This window comes from Perognathus longimembris, chromosome 28, assembly GCF_023159225.1.
Source record: "Perognathus longimembris pacificus isolate PPM17 chromosome 28, ASM2315922v1, whole genome shotgun sequence".
Classification (NCBI taxonomy): Eukaryota; Metazoa; Chordata; class Mammalia; order Rodentia; family Heteromyidae; genus Perognathus; species Perognathus longimembris.
The window spans coordinates 95,906,373-95,924,207 of NC_063188.1; positions in this window are offsets into that span (position 1 = coordinate 95,906,373).

Consider the following 17,835-nt stretch of genomic DNA (forward strand, 5'->3'; position numbering starts at 1 on the left):
GCAACATGACCTGTTGGAAAAGTGGCATTCCAAATAATTCAATTGTTTAAAATTCTTACATGGATTTTAGTTGCCTGTAGAATAGGTTCCAAATTCTATAAAGAAATGGTATATGTGATGTGAGGGTGATCTGGCTGCGATGTCTGTCACCCCATTGATCACCAGGGTTGATTCAGCTGATCTGGCTGTCTAGGTGGGTGTCATCTTCCCTCCTTACCACTCCATGTGCATCCCTCCCAAAGCTGTGTGCTTGGTCTAAGAGGACGACCATCCCTGATAGAAGAGGACCAGTCTTTGGTCAAGGGTATATGAGTAGCTGTGCTCCCCTGCTAGAAGCTCCAAACAAGCTCTCAAGAAGTGGCATGTCATTTGAGCTTATTTCTTTTTTAACCATTTCCTGGGTCGAAATATATTTCAGGTACTGATAACCCATAGTGGTCTTTGTGTCTGTCACAAGCTCTGTAATTTTGTTTCACAAAGATTTTTATAATAATGGGCAAAAGTTGAGCAAAAGAAAGCCAGGGACAGTGCTCAGGCCCTGAATCCAAAGTCCAGGACTGGCAAAAAAAATAAAATTAAAAATAATGGGTAAAAGTACCCACTTCTTCATCTCCATCTCAAGTTTTTCATATTCCCTTTTTCCTCAGCCAGTGCAAACTCATATTATGACTTAGTACCAACAATATTTCCTTTCTGAATTTCTCATCTCAAATTTTATATGTTTCTTATGGGCATCTAATAGTACCACATGCACATTTCTATTATTGTATTTGTTATGTACATATATTTTTAAATTTATCCTTTTTACCTGCAAGGATTTTTCTAATCACTATTGCCATTTGCTGTTTAATGATGTCATAAATTTTTTTACATAGATTAAAAAGAGGAAAGAAGGTAGGAAAGAACAAAGAAACAAAGGAAAGAGGGGAGAAAGAAAGAAAAGGAGGAAGGAAGGAAGTGATTCACATTGTAGGCTATTTTTTTAACATTAAGTATCTTTCTCTTCATTTGTAAGGTCAATTTTCATTGTTAGATTCTATTACTTGGAGAAAGATCGAAGAAACTCTAATAATGTATTGATATTTTGTCTTTGGTTTTTCAAATATCTTGTGTCTAGCTGTAGCAGAGATCCTAATAGACCAAACCAAATGACTTGATATAAACATTATGTATGGCTGTTATCTCTCCAATGTTAATTTTTTTAATTCAAAATGCTAGTTTCTATGATCAGGACTTTCCCAATTACTACTTTTCTCTGGCCCTTTGATTGAAAGGTGGTAATACCTTTTATGCCAGGTAAATAGATTTGCTTCTTAAATTTATTGTCCAGCTACATTCCACTTTAACTTGCAAATTGGCCACTGTGCTTGCAAAGAAATTTTTTTTCAGTCCTCACAGCTCTAAGACCAGGCTTCTTTTATTCAAGAGGTAATGCAGTGGTCTCCTGCGGCCACAGAGAAAGAGAAAGTTTAATACTCAGAGCTTATGTTTCATGTCTCAAGCCTCCACTATTGCAAAATATGCATTCTCACAGCTTATTTATTACCACCAACAACCTTTATTATGCATTTTGCTATCTTCATAGACAAGTATAAATATAAATGAAACAACAGATAAAAAGAATGTAAAACAGCATGACACAGATAATTTAAATGGAAAAATAAAATAAGAAATCCTGAGAGTGGAAATGAGACATATGTCATTTTAGTATTTTGAAGAATCCAATTGTACATTTTTATTCTAGATCTAATATAAAATTACAAATATGCTTTAAATCACAAATATATAAAATTTAAACATCAAAGTTGACAGTCTATATATTTGCCCATCCCTACAATTGCTTTAGAGAGGACCACAGAAAGTATATTCCTACCCACCATGGAAATGTCTAGTATCCACCCTTCTTTCTAGAAATCATACAATCTAGATATCTATTTTATTTGAAAAATGAAAACATTAAGCATTACTAATTGATACAAATACAAGATGAGTCTGTTTTAATACAATATTTCTACAGAATGTTTTGTACATATCCGTGTTTCCAAAGACTATAAGATAATTCTGAAAACTAAATACCATCAAAGCATTGTAAGGTTTTCTACTTTCAAAATATGGTAATAATCCATAGAAAGAAATTCATTGACTGGTTACTTCCTGTTTTAATCAGTTATCAGTTCCACAAAGAAGGTAAAAGTGGAAATAAGATTATTTAATATAAGGAATATCCATGGAATACAAATATTTCTCAAATTAAGTAGCATTGAACTATAAAATACTTAAGGGTCATACTAAGCAAACATCCAGAGTTGGTTTGGGATTTTTGTTACTGTTGTTATTGCTGCTCAATTTGATTATTTATTTGTTTGATTTTTGAACTGGGGACAATCAAAGATTAGCACATTCTTCTGATTTGAAATCAAATGTTCTCTACAAAGGTCAATAACTAAATCTTTTAGCTCACGTCAGCACCTTTCCTCAATTTCTATGAGCACACACATTATCCTATCTTAAAACTTAGAAAACCTCAAGAAATCAATTTGAGTCACAACATCCTCCTTTAAATGAACTGGACTCCACTTAGCTGTAATTATAATTTGCAGTCTATCTATCCAACTTTCCATGTAGAAATTAAGAAAGTACTGTTGTATTCAATACTTGCTGCATATTAGGCAATAAGAGACAAAAAAACACTGGGCGCCAGTGGTTCATGCCTGTAATCCTAGCTACTAAGGAGGGTGAGATCTGAGGATCAGGGTTCAAAGCCAGCCCGGGCAGGAAAGTCCATGAGGCTCCTCTCTCCAATTCACCACCAAAAAAATGGAAGTAATACTGTGGCTCAAGTGGTAGAGAGCTAGCCTTGAGCTGAGAAGCTCAGGGGCAGCACCCATGCCCAGAGTACAAGCCCCATGAACCACAAAAAATAAAAAAGGGAGGAGGAGGAGGAGGAAGGGACAGGAAAACTTTGAGACAAATGGGTAGATTGTAAATATTTTACATTTTGCAGGCCATATGATCTTTATCATAGCTATTCAACTCTGTTGTTGTAATCAAAGTCAGCCACACACAATTTGCAAATCAATTGTTATGGCTGTTTTCAATAAAACTTCATTTCCTAAAACACATTGTGGATTTTTCGCATGAATGGCAATTTGACAATCCCATTAAGATAAACAATAGATGGTATATTTTATGCAAATATAATAAATGAGATGTATGTGATAATAGGACATTTTAAGGAACCAAAAAAAGCCTCTAAAAACCTGTTAAAAATTCTCAACACCTGAATATAGGGATACTGACATTTCAGCCAGTGTTATAGAGAAGAGTACAGCAAAAGTGAAAGGGAAGCTTGGTGCTGGTAGTTCATGCCTTTAATCCTAGCTATTCAGTGGCTGAGATCTGAGGATCAAGGTTTTAAGCCAGCCCAAGCATGAAAGTCCATGAGACTCTTACCTCCAATTAACCACCAGAATAGCTGGAAATGGAGCTGAGAGCCCTAACCTTAAGCACAAAAGCTCAGGGAGAGCACCCAGACCATCATCAGTTCAGGACTCCAGGACCCTCTCTCTCTCTCTCTCCTCTCTCTCTCTCTCTTTCTCTCTCTCTCTCTCTCTCTCTCTCTCTCTCTCTCTCACACACACACACACACACACACACACACGTGAAAAGAAGAACCAGGACAATAGTGGCGGTGAGAGAGATATATTGTGGTTTTCTCCAAAAGTTAAGTTTATGTTAATACATACTTAATTTATTAAGAACTTAATATTACGGTCTTCATTTTTACTTTAGAAAAATATAACTTCAACATGTTGTGTAGTATTCTATGGCAAGTGAAACAATACCTAACAAAAATAACTTTTCCTAAAACATGTGTGCATACATAAGGGAAGCAAAAGGACCTTAAATATCAAAAATAGTATTGAAAAATACAGAGGATATTAAGTGAAATAAGCCAAGCTCAGTACGACAAATGTTATGTATTTTCTAGATGCAAAATATACATATTTGCATTAAAATAATTCTAATTGTGGGATTATTTAGGGTAGAAAATTTGGTGGGAAAGAGGGAAAGCGAATGGGAAATGGCATATTGAAACCCACTAAAATCTATTGTAAAGTAAAGATGGGGCAAGGTGAAAAAGAGAGCAATGGGAGCAGATAATTGATCAGTGTACAATATATGCATGTGTGAAATACCACGGTGTGATCTTTTTGTGCAATTAATATACACTATTAAAAAAGAGACTACACACATATATACACATATGTACATAAGTAATCTAAAAAGTACTTGAATACCTAAAATAATTATGGTGAGAAGTATTTTCTATATGGCAAATAGTTTCTTCTCAGGTCAATTGTCATAAAGGGCATTTCAGGAATAATTAGTAGGTCAAATTTCTCTGAATATAAAAACATACCATTTCATTTAATTTGAAATACTGAGTTTTTAAAATGTAACTCCAAAATATTTGCTGCCGACTTTTAGGCCTTACAACATAGTATATGGTTTGGTGTAGATTTAAACACTATGATAATACATTCAATGAAAAGATAAAAGTGTAAGGTTAAAATATCATTTGTTATTCTTTACATCATCATTATTGTTATTGCTATGGAATAATGGAGCAATTACTGTGAGTACAAATGTAAATTACAAATGGACCAAGCTTGGTAAATATATGAAGAATCTCAGCTAGGACAGTTTTCCAATTCTAATGTTGGTTTGGTTTTTGGGATACAGTTCAAACTACCATTGAGTTTTCTTGTTTTCTATTAATATATGCTAGATACCCTTCTTAGGGTAATTTTTAGCTAATAATTTTGCTCTATTAAATCCAGTATGTAAAATATCTAATATATATTAGGTGCACAATACATTTAAGTTAGACTGTGCTTGAATAAAGCAATACAATTTCCATTATTATTTTATTCTTATCCCTTATCAGGTTTTTCGTTTGTTTGCTTGCTTGTTTTATCTATCATGGGGCTTGAACTCAGGGCCTGGGCACTGCCCCAGAGCTTTTCTGTCCAAGGCTAGAACTTTACCATACCTCCACATTCAGTTTTCTGGTGGTTAATTGGGGATACTGGTCTCATGGAGTTTCCTGCCCAGGCTGACTTCAGTGATCCTCAGATCTCAGCCTACTGAGTAGCTAGGATTACAGGCATGAACCACAAACTCCCAGATCCCTTATCATTTTTAAATGTAGTTATTTCTTCACATCCTAAGTGAAAATATGCAGTAATCCTATTAACTAGATAATTTTTATTTTGTTTCCTTTTGTTTTGTATTATTTCTTTGGCTAGATACTTGTAAAGTATTCTTTAAAATTGATATGAAATATGGTAAAAGTTCTGATTCTTGTGGAAAAAAGTACAGTTGATATAAAGCATTTAGATTATGTTACTTTGTCTATAAAATTTTTATTTCAAAGTATGTGAGGAAATCAAGTTTCTCTTTATTGTGAAACTGAATGTTTTATGTTATTACATATACCAGAGAAGAATCCATACTCACAACATATAAAATGTTTCCCTGTGATAGATCTCAGCTAGCCTTGAACAATAGGAATACACAATGAAAAACTTAATTTGAAACTTCTTCAAAACCCCATTTCTTACAAAGAAAAACAATGTTTGATAGTGGACTTAAGTGGTAGCCATGAGGAAAAAAGAGATCGCAAAGTCTCTAAGAGAACACTATATGCAATTAAAACTTTTTGACCCACAGGTGATCTCAGACTTGCAGGCTGTACCCAGGGACAGGAATTTCTCAAAGGCAATCTCAGTAACTATTCAAACCACAAAGGCTAATGTTGTTCTCACCCTAGAGACCCTGCTTTCAGTCTATTGAAAGTGTATTGGTAACCACTATTTAAACACTTTTGTTTAAAAGCACTGAGTTCTTTACTTGCCCCACAAATTAACTAAAAGAAATAGAAAAGCTTGGCATCCATGCCTCCATTTTGCATTTATATTAGTCTAAGCCATTCACCTTAAAGGCACTTTGGGCTCTAGGAAATATATCTTTGGAAGAGGGGACTAAAACTAATCCTGAATAAGAACAGTCTTCAAGGACAGATTACATCCAGATGAGGAAAATTATCTATAGTAATGAGGCTGTACCCTAGGATAAGAGTAATCATCTCATGGGAAACAGATTGCTTCACTCATTGATAACAACTTCTCCAGAACTCAGCAAAAACCAGAATGGAAACAATTATTAACTGGGCCACATTTGTACCTGACACTGTTTTACTGTATATACCTTTTGTTCCTTATACCTAATTCTTCCTCTAGTTAAACTCTGCTCATACTTGTACCCTGAAGAAAGCCACATAATAAATCTCCTTTTTCTGCCCTTCATCATGTCTCTTTATTTGGTACCTAGGGAATACTGGCTGTCAATTGTCTTATCACATATACTATATTTCACATCACATCTTGTGTGAATTTTATTACCAGACACAAAGACTAGGTAGGCAGCTGTGATGACTCTCTGATAGTACCTATACTATCGATTATTTGGATAATTATATTAAAAACAAAAATGCTATGTTTAGAATAATGACTTAAGAAACAAAGTGAAAAAGGCATTTTACCTGTCAGTTTCTTTAAAAATGATAAATTTTATAATATATTATCAGTACATTTAAAATAATTATTCAAGCCAGACACCAGTAGCTCATGCCTTTAATCATAGCTATTCAGAAGGTGAAGATTGGGAGGACTAAAGTTTGAGAACAGCCAAAGCAGAAAGTTTGAAAGACACTATCCCAACAAATACCTAGATGTGGTGGTATGCACTGTGATTCCAGATAGATAACAGGATATGATTGATACTCCAGTATAGCCCAGAGGCATAGAAAAAAGTACATGATATTCCACCTCAAAAGACAAAGGTTGGAAGTAGTGGTATCAACTTGTCATCATTGAAAGCATAGGTCCCGGCCATCCCAGAGGACTATGCGGAGATAATCACAGGCAGGAGAAGAAGGTTCATAAGGAGGTTTATTAGTGGGGCCATAGTTCCCATGGGAGAAGGAGCTACATGGTGTCTGCACCTTATCCAGGTGGCAGCCGAACCCAGGATAGGTACCCCGGTGGATTTGCTCCCCCATTTCTGGGGGGTCCAAGCTGCCCCCGGGACCTATTCTGCTGTCCTAAGCCCACCCAGAGGACCACCGAGGTAATTTCTCCTGACCAAGCACTCTACTTCCATCCACCAGGACAATCTACAAATTCGCCCTCACACCCAGGGTAAGTGATCATCTAACCCGAGGGCTCGGATCTGATTTTCTGAATTACCGCAGGGCCACAGGGCCGCGGCTTCAGGGCCACACTCCGCACTCGTCAGAGACACAGTGATTGGGGTAACGATCCCATTGCTGATTGTCTTCTACATTTCAACTGACCAGTGTAATACTGGGGACGCTTGGTATTTAACTCCTCAGCTCGGCTACTCACGTACCATGGGAGGATCACAATCATCCACCACAACAGATCTGAAACTCCAACCAGGGTGAGTGACCATTAGCCGGGAGCTTGGATTTTCTATAAGGCCACTGGGCCACCGTAAATCTTGGCTTCAAGTTCCGAGCCCCACTCCCCGGGAAGGCCACTGGGCCTCCGACCTTAAGCCACTGGGCTAGATCAAGGGAATCAGCAATTGTGGGTGTTTGGCGTCAACAGTTCTCTAGTTCAGCTGCGCTGGTCACTCATAAAGTGGGGGAGCAGTCTAAAATGCTTCAGGAAAGCTGCTCAAGTTTGAGCCCAATCTTATATATTTGGAATTTGGAATCTTTTACAGGACTTACATAACTTCTATGAGGGCTCGGGCAGATGGAATTCTCTCTCTCTCTCTCTCTTTCTCTCTCTTTCTCTCTCTGTCTCTCTCTCTCTTTCTGCCTCTGTTTGTTTCACAAATAAAGGTTTTTTGTTCTTGTTATTGATGTTTGTTAAGCTTGGAGATTCAGTTAAGTTCTGCTTGTTGTTGGCTAAATCCTGTTTTCTCTAGCATTGACCACGTGGACAATAGAATTGGTTTTAACAAGTGCCATCTTGGTTCCATGAAGGTTTCAAAAACTCTTGGAGGTGGAGTCCCACCCATCCCCCAGGTTATGGGTGTGCCAAATTCCTCGAGGCTGGGCAGAGATGTGGAGGTTCAAGCTCCCAGTAACCCTGCCCCCCAATCTGAACTCTGTAACTGTGGCCTTGCAATTCAAATGCTGGATGGTGAAGGTGTCTTGCTGTGAGGCTGCTAAGGCTCTGACCAGCTCCGCAGCCATTATGCCGTGCCACATGTCTGTGTTCTGTTCGTGTCCTGTCTCCCATCTCCTGGATCTTCTCTGGTCATAGTATCCCACTTCGGCTCCCCATTGGAGCTGAACTGGCTTCTCAAAATGTGGCTTCTCCATTTCCTCACCAGATAATCTGAAAATTTGTGTTTGCCAGAAAAGTTTTTTGTTTTCTAACTGACCACATGGTTCTAAAATATGGGTGAAATAATATCATTTTGCCACTGGAATTCCAGAAAACTTACATGGCCAATTAAAAAAAAATTCTAAGTGCACCCCAAAGCCTGTGCACAACTGTCTGTATGTATGTATGTCTGTCTGTCTGTTGGTAAAACATGTAAAAACTAGCATCATGGTTTAAAAATTACTTGCCTTTTTGACTACTATTTTAACTTACTTTAAGTCTTGTGTTAAACTGATCTTTGCAGCCTGTTGGGTGGGGTCACAGCCTGGAGGCAATCCTGACTCTTATCACCAGACTCCAAGCCAAAAGAAAAAAACCCAGGTGTTAAACCCAACCTGATCATGTTTGGGTGCAAGCAAATGTGTCTAAGAAGAACTCCAAAAGGTTCAAATATGCAGCATGTGGTATAAGTACAGTGATATAAAACCAGTGTGTTATTCTTTATGTCCATCTATGCTAGAAGTCAAGTGTACATCTGATCCTGGCAATTCTTTGGTATAGACTAAGATTTTGCTTCTCCATTTTTCTCTCCTGCACTCTCATAAACTCTTTAAGATCAAGGGACCAGAGTCATTTTGGAACGAGTGTGCAAATGTGGCTGGTAACCTCGATTTTCCTGACCCAGGATTAATAGTTTGCTTTATAGGATGCAGGTCGAAATGTGTGCTAGCTGTGTGGACTGTAGACATGTGTGCTAGCTGCATGGACTGTGGCAGTCTGTGGCTACAGGAAGCTGCCTCCACAGTCTGCTCCCAAACTGCCTGGTTTCACTACTAGTGATTCCTTATTCTCTCTCTCTTACATGGAAAACCACTCAGGGAATCTAGCAGTCCTGTGACGATTTTGACAGGCCAAGTGCTCCTGCCCTGGCTCTTCCCCCACCCCCCCACTACCCCCAAGATTAGAGTTGGGCTTATAGCAGATCTATCATGACAGAGTTGCAACCGAGACTTACTCCAAGGTTAACAGCATCAGAGTTGTGTTTGGTGGCCACAGAATTGCACTGGGGTAGGATTGGTGTCTTCCCCCTCCATGTCTCAGAAACTGTCATGGCTGCTGCAGAGAGCAGACTTGGTTGGCCTTTGGTCTGTGTGGATTTTGTGACTAGGAAGATGATTAAAGGCCCAAGCCAAGCCTTCTAAAATCTGTTTAAAGTTGTCACCCTGCTTAAACCAGTAGGGCACCAGCCTACAAAAGCCATAGTACTCAGAGTAAGCAACCAGGGAATACTGGGAGATTTCAAATGTCTTTAACCAGTCTTGTGTAGAAATTTGCAAGCAACCCAGCAGGAGGTGTGACAATCTATCCAGGGGACTCTGAGATTCCAATACAGCCTCACCCAGATCCAACTCATCTCTCCTGCCTGCCTCCATCACACATAACTAACAAAGCCTCCTGATTTGGGATGGAAGACACAACCACTTCGGATCCGCTGAAGCTGAGACTTTTACATTGTCCCAACCCTTTGCCCTCTTGATTGTTATTCATTTGTGCTCTCTTCCACCTGCCGGTAAGGTTAAATGATATGATTTGATTTTATGACATATGGATCTCATTCAGTCTGCCCTTCTCTAAGTATTACAGCAGAACTCTACCAAGTACTTGTTGGTCAATTCTCAACAAGTTACAGGTAAGCTCTACTCCTATTGTTCTCCTGTTGCTCTAATTGAAATAAGAAGGGCTTTTATGGCTAAGACTCCTTGGATTGCAGTTCGAAGCCAGCCTGGGCAGGAAAAAAATATATATATCCCTCCAAAACTCCATCTCTCAACTAACCAGCAAAGAGCCAGACTGGAAACTTGGCTCAAGAGAACCATCCAAATGCTGAAAGCGACACCATGTCTCAAGTGGTAGAGCACTAGCCTCGAGCAGAAGTGCTCAGGGACAGTGCCCATGCCTTGAGTTCAAACCCTGTGAATGCCAACACGCTATCCAAGCAATGAGCACCTAGACCTTCAGGATGATGTCAATCCTAACAACGAGGAACCATGGAGAGGAGTAAGAGGAGATGAAGTCTCATCTTAAATGGAGTCAATTTAAACTTGCCCTTTCAAAATTAATCAGAGCTGGGAGATCAAGAGGAATAGTTGTTTACCCACCTAATGTCCATACCTGCCCATTTTCCATCTGGACAGAAACTTGCATTCTTTCCTTTATTACTATATATATATATATATATATGCCTCTGACTGGTTACTCCCAACCAGTCCACTATTCCTAAACTCTTCCTTCCTGTCCCCAGTCCAGTTATTCCTCCTTCCTTGTAATGGGCCACAATTGGGTTTATGTTCCAAATGGAACTTTTCTGGCTGTGGCCAGGGTGTGTTCTCCCAAGTTGTTCATGTTAACTGGTCCTGTGAACTTGTCAGCCTTCTGCCGGACATTTTCAAATGTTTCTTTTAACAGGATAATATCCCTCACCCAGGAAGCCACCTGGGAACTTTCAGTTCAAGGCCATCCTCTTACTACACTGCTTTGCCCAGTGCAGATCTCTGCCCAGTGCAGATCTGGACCCTGAAGACCCCAGACCCAGTGACTCTTTGATGTGCCCAAGCTGCAGGAGGTAGCCAGAGGAGGCCATGACATCCATTGGCCCTGATAACCATTCTCATGGAAATGATGAGGACTTTTACCAACTAAACTGGATGGTACCAGGCCAAATAACGAATCAGGGACCCCTAACTACTTCGCCCCTTTACAGCAGAAAGTAGCCTCTGCCCATATTCCTGGCCTGGTACCCCTCCTCTGTTATTAATAAACAACAAATGGGGGAATGTTAGCATTTCCCTAGCCTCTGGTCCTCAGCTCCTCCCACTAGCCCCCAGATCCACCCATACCTTATGAACCACTCCTACTCACTACCTAACTACTTCCCTTTTATCTCCCCAGAGAGAGAAGCTGCCACCTGGATAAGGTGCAGACGCCATGTAGCTCCCTCTCCCGTGGGAACTATGGCCCCACTAATAAACCTCCTTATGAACCTTCTTCTCCTGCCTGTGATTATCTCCACATGGTCCTCTGGGATGTCCAGGACCTATGCTTTCAATCATAGCTGTGGTAGGAAGTATATGAATAGGAAAATCATAGTACATGCCAACACAAGCAAAAAACAAGACTCTATCTTAAAAATAAGCAGAATAAAAAGGCTGGAAGCATTATTCCAGCAGTAGATTATCTTCTGAGAAAACAGGAAGACATAAGTTCAAAACCCAGTACCAATAATAATAATTATTACTACATAACAAAATTATCATTATGTAATATTATTCTTTGACAAATGCTAGGCTATATACTGAACAATGGAGGAGACAGTTCTAACCATTCACACTCTCATAGACTACTAGTAAAAACAGTTTTAAGCCTCAGGCCCAAACTCCAGATATTCTATATGTCAAGTCCAACCACTCACTGTAGATGCTAAATTAAGAGACATGTGAAAAGAAAGGAAATTTATTATGTAATATGGCAGCTATTGAAGTCAGCACTTCAGTCCATTTTTAGACATCTTCTGGGAACAGATATTGGTTTTAGATTAAGTAGGGAGAAATGGAGACAGGTGGATGGCAAGAACAATGTATAGTTAAAACAGTCCCAAGGATCAAATGGATTCAGAAGTCATCAGAGGTGGCATCAGAGGTTGTAGGACAGTCCATTGTCTCAGAAGTGGTTAGGTGAGGACTGTTACAACAATAGTCACTGATGTCAGGCAAATGCTCCCACATCTGCTCCTCTTGACTTCCAAGCTGACTACAAAGTGACCACAGGAAAGCATGTTTCAGATCAAATAAGAAAGATACAAAATGGAAGAGTCTTGGGTGCCTAGCCTTTTCCTGCTGTGAGTTAACTTATGGACCTAAGGAGAGAATAATATTATTCCACTAAACAGCGTTTGAGCACCTTTTATACAAAGAGAGATAATTTTAATAAAGTTAATGCATTAAAATGAACTGTTAGGCTGAGATACACTCAGTGGTAGAGTACTAGTCTGACATGTTAAAGGCTCTAGGTTAGATCCCTAGCATGAGTAAGAGAGGGGGAGGCAGGAAGGGAAGATGGGAAGGAGAATTGATAATAATCCTTCTTAACTCTTCAAAATGTAATGTTATAATGAAAAAATGAAACTAGAAGATTTTCCTTATCCCGGAAATAAGGAACAAATTAGAATCCATATTGTTGGTATAGGGGAAGAGTAACACATGAAGTTAAAATGAAAGTATTATTCAGAGACAAGAAGACCCTATATGCCTTTCCAAGAAAATTCTCTTTGAGAATAGTTCAAGGATTTGTCTCTCCTATCAGGGAGCTCTTGAAATGGAGGCTTTGTCTTCCAATATGATGCACTACAGAATAACTATGCACTCAGGAGGTGTTCTGAAAATGAATGAATCTTCTTATTCTAATTCTGTTGAACTGGTAATTAAGTGCAATTGCCCTTAATACATTTGATTGTAACTTCTGTCTCAGGTCCTTTGAGATGTAAATTTGCTATAGTTTGGGAATGTCTTTCTATAAGACTTGGGAGCTATTCCTTTGAAATATAATGATAAGGAAAGATTGGAGCTTGGGCTCTCTGAATGAGTGAAAGGGAAGGAACTGAACTTATATAAGCACAATTTAGTAACCTATGATAGCCCTGAGGTAAGACAAACCTCCCCTGCCCTAGGGTACATTCCTCTAACCCTAGATCTTCTAGGCTTTTAAAAAAAAATCCTGCCTTTTTATGATAGAGATTAATCTCTTCATCATATTGCAATTGCCCTTTCTTTCTTATTTAATTAGTCCAGTAGAATTTTTCCTACAATATAAAAAGGGGCCATTGGTTAATGCTTTGTGAAATGTGGTCAGTTACAGTAGCTATATGAAGAACCATATGTAATTAAGGTTAAATTAAAGATATGAAAAGGTTACAAAGTTTCTCATCCAGAGAAATTATACACATTTATTATTAAAATCTATTCACAGGAAATCCAACATGATCTACAAAATAAGAATTGCAGGTTTCATTGGGTGGGGCTTAAACAGCTGTTGACACTCAAATCTTCTGAATTGTTTGAGGCTCACTAAGTATTATTTAATTATTATTTCAGCTCATGCACTGAGAAGGAAATAGAAATTGATGTCCAAAATTGTTGGTACTTCCATGATATCCATGACCATTGACCTGATCCATTGCTGTGTGCATCTTAAATTGTATCTAGTTTAAATTCTTAAAGTCTTGCCTCATTCTCAAGAAAGTTTAATTTTGGTTAAATTATTTTAGTTATCATGTTCAATTTTTCTTTGATTATTTGATTTTTAAATTAACACACATTTGTAATTAAGGGAGTTTCATTGTGATATTTCCATACATCTACAGAGTATACTTTGAAAAAATTCACACCCTCTACTATAATTCCTGTAAATATTCTTAAAGGTACATAACCAATCATAATCATTACAAACTAAAATATACAATGGTGGTGTGTGTCTGTAATCCCAGCTATGTGAGAAGTAGAAGGGAATCAATGTTTGAGAATTATTCCATCTATGCAAACCTGTGAGACCTTAAATGTAAAAAATAATTGAAGGCATGGCTCAAGTGATAAAGCAACAGTTTAGCAAGTGCAAAGCCTTCACCAGTACTATATATATATATATATATATACATATACATATACACATACATATATACATATACACATACATATATATTCGTATACATACACATATATACAAATACATTTATCCACATACACATATATGTATATACACAGTATGCATAATTAATAAATATTAAAATATGAAAAAGAATGACAAGAACATGAAACAAGATAAGTACATGAAGAAATTACTTATCATCCTTAGCCATAAAGGAAATGCAAATCAAAACCACAATGAGGGGCTGGGGATATAGCCTAGTGGCAAGAGTGCCTGCCTCGGATACACAAGGCCCTAGGTTCGATTCCCCAGCACCACATATACAGAAAATGGCCAGAAGTGGCGCTGTGGCTCAAGTGGCAGAGTGCTAGCCTTGAGCAAGAAGAAGCCAGGGACAGTGCTCAGGCCCTGAGTCCAAGCCCCAGGACTGGCCAAAAAATAAATAAATAAAAATATAAAAAACAAATGTTGATGAGATTGCAAGGAATAAGGAACCTTCTTATACTATTGGTGGGAATATAAACTCTTACAGCCACTATGGAAATTGACATGGAGATTCCTTAAAGTCCAAAAATATACCTGTCTTATGAACTGTCCCTACGACTCTTGGGCAATTGTCCCAGAGAGTATAAACCAATATGCCAGAAATATACCTGCACACCATACTCACTGCCTTTTTGCTGACAACAGATTACGGAATCAGCTGACAGCCCAAGACCCAGGAATGGATAAAGACAACATGGTACTCAAATACCACAGAATATCAAACAGCCATAAAAAAATAGTATAATTTCAGGAAAATGGGTGGACCTGGAGATCATGTTGAATGAAGTAAGCCAAGCTCAGAAGGGCAAATACGTTTTCACTAATGTGTAGAAATTTGACCTAAAATGACATATATTAATAGATATATACATGCATATAAACACATACATACACACAGAAAGAACATTATTCTAACAATGGAGCAATGGCAAGGAATGAGGAACACAAGGAAAAAGAATAATGGAACTTAAATAGAAGAATCCATTGAGTCCATACGTGAAGATAGCACAAATATTTCACTAAAAGCTGTTGAACAATAGAGGGGTAGAGGAGATGTGAAAAGGGAGAACAATAAAAGTAGATTGTTCTGATTAAAATATAATATAAGCCTATGTCAAATACCATGTTGAAACTTCTTGGTGGCATTTATGAAAACAATGACAAGAAAGTCATGTTCTGTCAGAGAGCAAGTAATAGTGAGAGGGAGCATGGTAAGGAGAGGATGAATATGGTGGTTGAAGTATTGTATGAAATAGAGCAATAAAAACTTTTGAGATTGTTTCAAGGGAGTAGGTGTGAGAGGAAGAGGATGGAGTCAGGTGAGTTGATGGAGCACATTGTATATATGTATACAAATATCACAATGAAATCCCGTTCTATAACTATCATATGTTAATGAAAGAAATATTTACAATTTTAGTGCCATTTTTACAATAGCAATTACAAAAACTTACATTTCTAAATTTTCTTAAAAATGCCTAGCCTTTTGAATAGTCAAGACATTCATGTTATTTTAACAATTTTTATCTATTAAAAATGATTTCTTACTTTCCTCTCCACTCTGGCTTCCAACTGTGATCCTCAGACGTCACCCTTCTGAGTAGTTAGGATTACAGGCATGAGACACTGATGCACACAGTGCCTGGATGCTTTTGTTATTTTTGAGACAGGATATCCCATTTATGCTCAGTCTGGTCTAGACCAAGATCCCTCTATTTATGCTTCCTGTGTAGCTAGATAACCAGCACCTCTGTCCAGGTTTTATTGGTTAAAGTAAGGTCTCATTAATTGTTGCCTGGGCTGGCCTGGAAATTTAATACTCCCAATCACCACTTCTCAAGTAGCTATGATTACGTGCATGAGCCACCATGCCTAGCTTACCATTTTTATGCCCAATTAAAAGGCATTTGATAATTGTTGGGAATGAATTATACCATCCTTCTTATCACATATAGTTCTATGTCTAAGTCTGTCCCCTACAAAGCATGGTAGTATTTTGCTACAATCAATAAAAATAATTACAATGCAATGTGTGAAGTCATTAGTAAACAAAAGCTTAAAATGTTGTATGAAACTGTAACCCTTCTGTACTTCACTTTGACAATAAAGAAAAAATAAAAATTTTTAAAAATGTTGTATTACAAACTATCAATGACCTATTTAAGTTTTAAAAAATAAAAAGAAAGGTGACACTAACATAATAATAAATTGTGTTAGCATCACATTACTTTTTATTTTTAGTCAATTCTAATTTGGCAAGTAGTTTATTTTTCAGATAAATGACAACTATTTTGCTGAAAGTGAATGTGTACTATATGCTCTGAACAACATTGATATTTATTACATTGTAGGCCTTCATTATGAATACAACTATAAGTTATTTCAGCCTAGACTACATCGACAAGCTTGCAAAGAGGTAATTATTTAGTTGTGTTTCTATTACTGTGAATACTCATCACATTTCATTTTATTCTCAATGCTAAATCAAAGATGATGGACCTGGATAGAGGTTTTCCTTTATAAAATTAAATAAGAAAACCCAAGCTGAAGGAGTATAATTGCTGCAAATCACAAGCTTTTATATTTCAGTCGAGACTATAACTCATATATACTGAGTCCAGAGTTTCCTCTTGCAGGGATTGTACATGAGTGCTACTAGTAACGTTTTTGTATCCAACATTATCTATAGGCAATGCCTTTCTCTCCCTCAATAGCTGACACCATGCACATCTCTGCTTCCCTTGAACTGAATTAATTTGAGGTTGTAAATATGACTCTGACCTTAGACAGATTTAGAACAGATTTTTATTTCTATTCTTATCCCACAGGGGTGAGATTTAGGAATGCTATTTAAATACTTGTTAAATTAAATGTGCCAAAATAGTATGAAGTTAGAAACTCTCTAAATGGGTGGTAACTCCAAGTAATCAAACACATAAGGAAACATAGGCCAAATCATATTTCAAAGCCAAAAGTGCAAGAACGCAAGTAATCTGATTTAAAATCAAGTCTTTTCTAATGTCTATAATGGAACTTATTCTTTTTCCTTTTTAAAAATGTCCTGCACTATTTCCTCTCCACTTCTTACTACATAGTCATATATTCAACCCACAGAACATATCAATGAGACTCATTAATTGAATCAGGTAGCCTTGGAATCATATTTCCTGCGGAAGGGCCAGAATTCCACCAGGAATAATCAGATTTAACCAAAGCAAATTAGTGGATAAATCCCAGGGGATGTAGGTGCTTCTGTCATGTAATAAAAGAAGGTCAGGGGTAATGATTATAGCTGTGGGACTGTTTTGAGATGATGAGAAGCATGAGTATAGGGAAAGAGAATGATGGACCAGGAATAATACATGACATTTTTAATTGATAATGTTAGTATCATTTGTAAGGTGAATGTTAATCATTTAAATGCTTGTATCCTTCCAAACTTCATGTTGAATTGTAATCTCAATGTAACAATCTTAACAATGTAACAATCTTAAGAATTCCTTTTGAATAAATTAGCATAGGAAAGTTCTTCCATTCCCTAATCCATGGGTCAATATATAAGGACCTTAGAGTTTAAGTTCATCCCTTTTTCCCCTCTGTCCTTTTTGCCATGGGAGGAAACAGTGTCTAACCCCTTCTGAGAACATGGCAAAAGTGACTTATAAAT